Source organism: Opisthocomus hoazin, chromosome 1 (genome assembly GCF_030867145.1).
Source record: "Opisthocomus hoazin isolate bOpiHoa1 chromosome 1, bOpiHoa1.hap1, whole genome shotgun sequence".
NCBI classification, from domain to species: domain Eukaryota; kingdom Metazoa; phylum Chordata; class Aves; order Opisthocomiformes; family Opisthocomidae; genus Opisthocomus; species Opisthocomus hoazin.
Genome location: NC_134414.1, coordinates 57,176,070 through 57,184,367, shown reverse-complemented (window position 1 = coordinate 57,184,367; position 8,298 = coordinate 57,176,070).

Here is an 8,298-nt window from a genome sequence, read left to right as displayed (position 1 = left end):
AACTGTACCTCCAAGTCCCTCTCGGCAGGGATGCTCTTCATCACATCATCCCCCAGCCTGTATTCATAGCAGGGGTTGGCCTGACCCAGGTGCAGGAACTTGCACTTGTCCTTTTTGAACCTAATGATATTCACACAGGCCCATTTCTCAAGCTTTTCCAGATCCCTCCTGATGGCATCCAATCCTTCTGGCGTGTCAACTGCACCACTCAGCTTGGTGTTATCTGCAAACTTGCTGAGGATGCACTTGATCCTGCTGTGTATGTCATTGATGAATATATTAAACAGCACTGGTCCTAGTATGGACCCCTGAGGGACACCACTTGTCACTGGCGTCCATTTGGACACTGAGCCATTGAACACGACCCTCTGGCTGTGACCATCTAACTATTTCCTTATGCACTGAACATTCTATGCATCAAATCTGTACCTCCTCAATTTGTGGAGAAGGATATTGTGGGGGACCATGTCAAAGGCTTTACAGAAGTCCAGGTAGAAGACATCCATTCCTTTTCCCTTGTCCACTGAAGCAATCTCTCCATCACAGAAGGCCACTAGGTTGGTCAGGCAAGACTTGCCCTTGGTGAAGCCATGCTGACTGTCTCGAATCACCTCCCAGTCTTCCATGTGCTTTAGCATAGCTTCTAGAAGGATGTCCTGGATTTGGCCGGGACAGGGTTAATTTTCACCGGAATCCAGGAAGCGGCACAGCCGGGTGGGCTGACCCAACCTGGCAAAAGAGAGCAGGGCATTCCATACCATGTGCTGTCATGCTGGGTTCCGGTGGGGAGGAACGGAGCAGCGGGAACTCACTCGCGGCTCGGGAGCGTGCAGCTGCGGCGGTGGTCCAGGAGAGCAGCTCTCTGGGTTGTGCAGTTTGTGTTGTGTTTTCTCCTTACCTTTATCTTTGTTGTTCCTGTTCCCTTTGTTTGCTGTTCTGTTAAACTGCCCTTATCCCGACCCACCAGTTTCTGCCTGTTCTTTTCCATTCTCCTCCACACCCTGGCGGGGGGGAGGGGCAGCCACATGGTGCTTTTGTTGCCAGCTGCAGCCAAACCATAACAGAGGATCTCTTTACAGTGATGCAGAATGTGCTATTTCAGTCTCAGTCTGAATGCACATACACTTTTTTCTATCAAAAGATGTATTTAATGCTGACTTCAAAATTGTCTGCCATGGGACAAATGGAACTTAACATCAAATCAGCAAGGACTGGACATGGTTTTTAGCTTCTATAACCTCACTTGAACAAAAAGTTGTTGGCCATGTAAAGAGACACAAAACTGGACTTCATATGATGTAATAAATGATCTGGATTATCCTCTCTTCTTCTGCTGAATTTGAGCCTTTCTGGTACATTTAATATTTTACTCCATTTACAATGTTTTCTGCTTTAACATTTTGATGTTAGTTGCAGTCTGCCTAAATCTCACTGAGGGAGAAAATTTCCCTTAATATCCATCTGCTGGGTTCATTGCTGTGCAGTGTTGTCTAAATGTGGGAAGCATTCCTTGTAGACTGTGAATTTCCTTGCTGCTCCTCTTCTTTTGTCTGGAGAGTGGAATTGTTCTGGAAAACTGATGACTGTATGAAGTTCTCTGGAAATTCTGGTTAATGCATTTAAATCAACCTAAGAAGTCAGAAAATTTGGATTTTCTCATGATATTAATCCTGAATTACCATTGTGGCAGTGACGTAACCCCTCTATTCTCAATTGAAAATGGAAATTAAACCAAGAAATAGAAGTCTACTTTTTAGTCTACTACCTTTTAGAAGCTGAACTTGTGTCTTTCTTTGGTGAGCATCCTGACAAATCAACAAATTTATATCCTATGAGCTCTCTCTTCTGTTGAAATTGAGACATTATTGAGGGCAAATCTGACTATACTTTGAGGGGATGATAGCCAACGTGTCCTACACTTTCCACAGAAGAGTTACAAAATGGACTAGATAACTCCTTGCACTCTGCATACAGGTTAGTTGTAACATCTGAACTCCACACCATTTCCTAGGTCTGGTAACATGCCTTGGGAGTTCCTGCCTGAGAACAAAACATTCACCAGCCTCTCTTGCCTGGCTTCCCTTCCATTCCCCTTCCCTTTCATCATTTCCTCCTGAAGTTTGGCTTCCCAGAGGAAGAAATGCCAGTGTGGAAACTGTAAGGGGAAAATGCAGCCTGGGCTTCTTATACAGCTAATGGACAGGGGGTGGTGCCTGACCTGGGTAGGATGGATCTTGCTTTGCAGACTTCCTCTTCTCTCTGCTGATTCTATAGAAAACGTACATCCATACTTCAGTAAATTCCAATCTTTCTTACTCTACAACTAAAAACCAGGTACAGTGTCCCAGGATTCTATGTAATCTACGTAATCTGTGTAATCTATGTAATCTATGTAATCTATGTAATCTATGTAAACATGTGAAGGGCCAGGATTCTATGTTTACTGATTTTTTTCCTTGCTAATTAAAACACTATAAATAAATTTTTAAAAATAGTGGTGAATGTGATAATAGCTAAACCCAATTCCACTTGCAACCTTTGCAATCTCTTTTTAAACTACCTGTGATGTTTGTGATTCAACATGTTTTCCTATCTAGCTGTAGACAACTGATTTGTCTGTCCTCAGCTGTACAGTTCCTTTTACCTCTAGAAACTGTTATACCATTATTAAAGTTCTGATGCTCCTTAGTTTCGTTATCTTGCAATCATGTGGAATGTTTTGAAGGCGACAGGATTAAAATGATATCAAATGTTCCTTGAAATTAGAATTGATTGCAATAACAAAAATTCTCTGTTGTCCTTCCTTCCTTCTCTTCCCCATAAAGTTTAAAGCTGTGTACATTATATAGTTTGATTTTTCAGTGGTAGCCTCCCCTAAGTGACTTTAGCTTTCCACAGACAAATACTGTTAGAGACCATTTATACAAACTTTGCTTTGAGCCCTCACACACTTGTGGTGTGTACCCTCTGCATCTTCTCTCTCGAGCAGAGATATGCTTGCTCCTAGTAGCTGAGATATTGGCCTGTACAGGTGGGGAATAGGACATACTCTCTTTGAATTACTCTGCTTTCTTGGACAATATCTCCATGGCTGAGATGAGGGAGGAAGACAGACTTTCTTCATACTGCTGGATTCAGACAGCCTCTTCATTCACCCTTGGTGCCTCTTCACCTTTCCAGTCTAGTACTGCCAGTGAGTTGGCATAGGAGGATGGTGCACTCCATACAAACTTCCTCCACATGGGTTGTGTGCCCTGGATTTAATCTGGGTCTGTGGGTAACAGCGTATTGTCTGGGTCATAGTAAACCAGCTCCCGCACAACTAATTCCCTTAGGTACTGGATACCTCTCTCCATATTGGTCCACTTGCCTGGATAACATACAACATCCTCACTGAAGGGGTACCTTTCCCTCACACCTGATACAAGTCGCCTGCAGAGGCTGAGGGCTTGTGCTTTTTTTCCACTTGCCTTGTCAATGCCCCCTTTCCTGGCCAGGGATCCCAGCTGCTTGGCTTCTCTGTCCTCTAATTCCAAGCTACTGGCCCCGTTATCCCAGCACCACAGCAGCCAGGTGGCAATGTGTTCACCTGGGTGGCAGCTGAAATCTTTCCGCATGTCTCTCAGCTCACTCAGGGACAGGGTCCGGGTGATGATCTCTGGCTCTGCATCCTTCTCCCGCTGTTGTGATGGCCCTGGCTCACTGTCATCCCTCACAGGGCAAACTGATTTCTCTGCATATTTCTCTTTCTGTATAGGGCCGACTAATACTGGTACAGGTTGGTGATCTGGTCCAGCCACGGTGCCTGCCGCTGGGGTTGGAGCAGAAGCTGTGCCCACCATGAGTGCTGGGGTAGCCGCGGAGGTTGTGGTAGCAGCAGCCACAGCACCAGCTTGGTGGGCTAGGGCAGTCTCCTCAGCTGGAGCAGCTGTAAAGCCAGTTGGGGGGGCAGTGGCAGTGCCTGTCACTTTGTTTTCCCCCCCCTTCCCCTTTGGAACATTGATTAGTGTTGAACAAGGTTCGGTAAGCACGGGCCAGACCCCAGCATATTATAATAAATGATGTCTCTCTGGAATTCCTGGGGTGGCAGCATACTTTTTACAAATATTTTACTAGTTTGTCAGGAATCTGCACATGTTCAGAGGTGAAGTTCTAAAACACTGGGGCTGACCACTGTCCTAGTCATTTACCCATGCTATTCCATACATCCAGCCACTCCTAGCTATCCAGCCTCAGGGCAGATCTCTGCACAAGGTTTTTAACGAGTTGTTTAACCCTAAACAAGACCTGAAACCCATTCAGGAGACAGAACAGTAAGAACATGCGGACTTGAACATCCCAAGAATATTAAAAATTGTCAAAAGCTGTTATGACTAGCCTGAAGGAGAGAGGAGGGGTGAAAGAGTGAGGGAAAGTATCCCCTCCGGTTTTCCCCATAGATTGGGTTTGGTTATTAATAAATTCCAAAAGACAGCATCCAAAGTATGGAAATTACCACAGTGCTGCATGCAAATACAAGCCTAACTTCGTGCCCAGTGATATTATTGTATCATAAGTCGATATTACACAGTACAGCAAAATCATATTCCTGATCCTTTTACCAGAGGTAATGAACAACACCGCAGTAAACACATACAGCAAGTAAGGGTTTGCATACCTTAACCATGTGACCAAAGACAGCAACATTTTTACCCACGACTATTTAACTAATATAGTAAATGTGTATAATAAATGCTAAAATATTCTTAAAAAAGTGATTTGAACACACTCTGCTCTGCTCTGCCATTATCCCTGCCCCATGCTGGGTGCCAAATATAGACTGTCACAGTTTGGCCCCAGTGGGAGTCAAAGAACCACACGGTCGCTCTATTGCCCCTCCCCCCACTGGGGTGGGGAGGACAATGGAAAGAAAAAGGAACACTCATGGGTCAGGATAAGGGCAGTTTAATGGAACAGCAAACGAACCGAACAGTAACAGCAATAACACTGATAAGAAGAATACACAAAACAAATAGCAAAATGCACAGAGCAACTCTCACCACCTGATGCCCAGAGTGTTCCCGAGCCACCATTAACTTCCCCCCCCGCCAGCTCCCTCACTCAGAACCGAGCACGACAGCACATGATATAGAATACCCTGTTTGTCTGGCCAGTTCGGGTCAGCCAGCCCAGCTGTGTCCCCTTCTGGCTTCTTGTGAAAATTAACCCTTACTTGGCCAAACTGAGGGCAGAATCCAGTGGAAGGCTATGAAGATGATTAGGGGACTGGAGCATCTCTCTTAAAAGGAAAGGCTTAGTGGCCTGGGCTCTTTTACCATAAAGAAAAGAAGGCTGAGGGGGGATCTCATAAATGCTTCTAAATATCTTACGCATGGGTGTCAAGAGGATGGGACCAGACTCTTTTCAGTAGTGCCCAGTGATGGGACAAGGGGCAACAGGCACAAACTGAAGCAGAGGAAGTTCCATCTGAACATGAGGAAGAACTTCTTTACTTTGAGGGTGACACAGCGCTGGAACAGGCTGCCCAGAGGGGTTGTGGAGACTCTTTCTCTGGAGATATTCAAAACCTGCCTGGATGAGGTCCTGTGCAGCCTGCTCTAGGTGACCCTGCTTTTGCAGGGGGATTGGACTAGATGATGTTCAGCGGTCCCTCTGAATCCCTACCATTCTGTAGTTCTGTGATTCTGTGAGTCCAGTTATCTCAAAGGGGTTAAAGATCTCTTGCTCATGAGTTAGCGGGGCTCATTGAGGGGCCTTTAAACTAGGTACGAAGGGGAAACTAGATATAACTAGGCTTGCTAGACATGAGCCTAGGGATGGCATGTCAATATTGGGGATGAAATCAATAGCGCAGCTCAAGTGCATCTACACCAATACATGCAGCATAGGCAATAAACAGGAAGAGCTGGAAGCCATTGTGCAGTAGGATAGATGGGACTTGATTGCCATCACAGAAACAGAGTGGGATGATTCTCACGACTGGAGTACTCCAATGGATGGCTATAAGCTCTTCAGAAGAGATAGTCAAGGAAGGAGAGGTGGTGGGGTAGCTCTGCAGGTTGAGGAGTGTTTTGATTGTATAGAGGTCAACAATTGTCATGATAAGGTTGAGTGCTTATGGGTAAGGATGAAGGGGAAGGCCAACAATGCAGGTATGCTGCTGGGGGTCTGTTACAGAACCAGGGTGAAGAAGCAGATGAAGCATTCTGCAAGTGGCTAGCAGAAGTCTCACAGTTGCTAGCCCTTGTTCTTGTGGGGGACTTTAACTTACCAGATGTCTGCTTGAAATACAACACAGCTAAGAGGAGACAGCCTTGGAGTTTCCTAGAGTCTATGGAAGATAACTTCCTGACGCAGCTGGTAAGTGAGCCTACTAGGGGAGGTACCTCGCTAGACCTGTTGTTTACACACAGAGCAGGACTGGTGGGAGATGTGGTGGTCAGAGGCCGTCTTGGGCTTAGCAACCATGAAAGGATAGAGTTCTCGAATCTTGGTGGAGTAAGGAGGGGGGTAAGCAAGACCATTACCATGGAATTCCGGAGGGCAGACTTTGGGCTGTTCAGTCAGGACACTGGTTGAGAGGATCCCTTGTGAGAGAGACCTGAAAGGCAAAGGGGTCCAGGAAGGCTAGACATCCTTCAAGGAGGACGTATTAAAGGCACAGAAGCAAGCTGTCACTTGTGCCGCAAAATGCAGCAGCAGGGAAGATAACTAGCCTGGCTGAACAGGGAGCTTTTTCTGGGACTCAGGAGAAAGAAAAAAAAAAAAAAGAAGGGACAGGCAACTCAAGAGAAGTACAGGGATCTCGTTAAGTCATGCAGAGAGAAAATCAGAAAGGCAAAAGCTCAGCTAGAACTCAGGCTGGACACTGCTGTAAGAGATAACAAGAAATGTTTTTACAAATATATTAACAACAAAAGAGAGCCAATAAGAATCTACATCCCTTATTGGATGCGAAGGGGAACATTGCCAACAAGGATGAGGAAAAGGCTGAGGTACGTTATGCCTTCTTTGCCTCAGTCTTTAATAGTCAGACCAGTTATTCCCAGAGTACTCAGCCCCCAGTGGTGGAAGACAGGGATGGAGAGCAGAATAATACCCCCAAAATCTAGGAGGAAGCAGTTAATGACCTGCTATGCCACCTGGACACTCACAAGTCTATAGGGCTGGATAGGATCCACCCAACAGTGCTGAGGAAACTGGCAGAGGATCTGGCCAAGCCACTCTCCATCATCTATCAGCAGTCCTGGCTAACAGGGGAAGTCCCAGATGACTGGAGGATCACAAATCTGAAGGCTATCTATAAGAAGACACGGAAGGAGGATTCCAGGAACTACCGGCCTGTCAGCCTGAATTCAGCACCTGAGAAGGCTGTGAGAAGTTCATCTTGTGTGCGCTCACCGGGCATGTGAAGGACAACCAGGGGATCAGGCACAGACAGCAGAGGTTCATGAAAGGCAGGTCCTGCTTGACCAACCTGATCTCCTTCTATGACCAGGTGACCCGCCTAGTGCATGAGGGAAAGGCTGTTGATGTCATCTGCCTGGACTTTAGTAAGGCCTTTGACACTGTCTCCCACAGCATCGTCCTGGAGAAACTAGCTGCCCATTGTTTGGATGGGTGTACTCTTCAGTGGATAAAGAACTGGCTGAATGGCCAAGCCCAGAGAGTGGTAGTCAATGGAGTTAAATCCAGCTGGTGGCCGGTCACACGCAGTGTTCCCCGGGGCTGATTATTTGGTCCAGTCTTGTTTAACATCTTTATCAATCATCTATATGAGGGGATTGAGTGCTTCCTCAGTAAGTTTGAAGATAGCTCCGAGTTGGGTGGGAGTATCGATCTGCTCAGGGGATCTGGACACTCTGGATCGATGGGTCAAGGCCAATTTTATGAGGTTTAACAAGGACAAATGCCAGGTCCTGCCCTTGGGTCACAACAATCCTATGCAACACTACAGGCCTGGGGAGGAGTGGATGGAAAGCTGTCTGGCGGAAAAGGACCTGGGAGAGCTGGTCGACAACTGGCTGAACATGAGCCAGCAGTGTGCCCAAGTGGCCAAGAAGGCCAACAGCGTCCTGGCTTATATCAAGATTAGTGTGGCCAGCAGGAGTAGGGAAGTGATCGTGCCCCTGCACTTGGCATTGGTAAGGCTGCACCTTGAATATTGTGTTCAGTTTTGGGCCATTCACTACAAGAAAGACATTGAGATGCTGGAGTGTGTCCAAAGCAGGACAAGAAAACTGGTGAAGGGCCTGGAGAACAAATCTTATGAGCAGCGGTTGAGGGAGCTGGGATTGT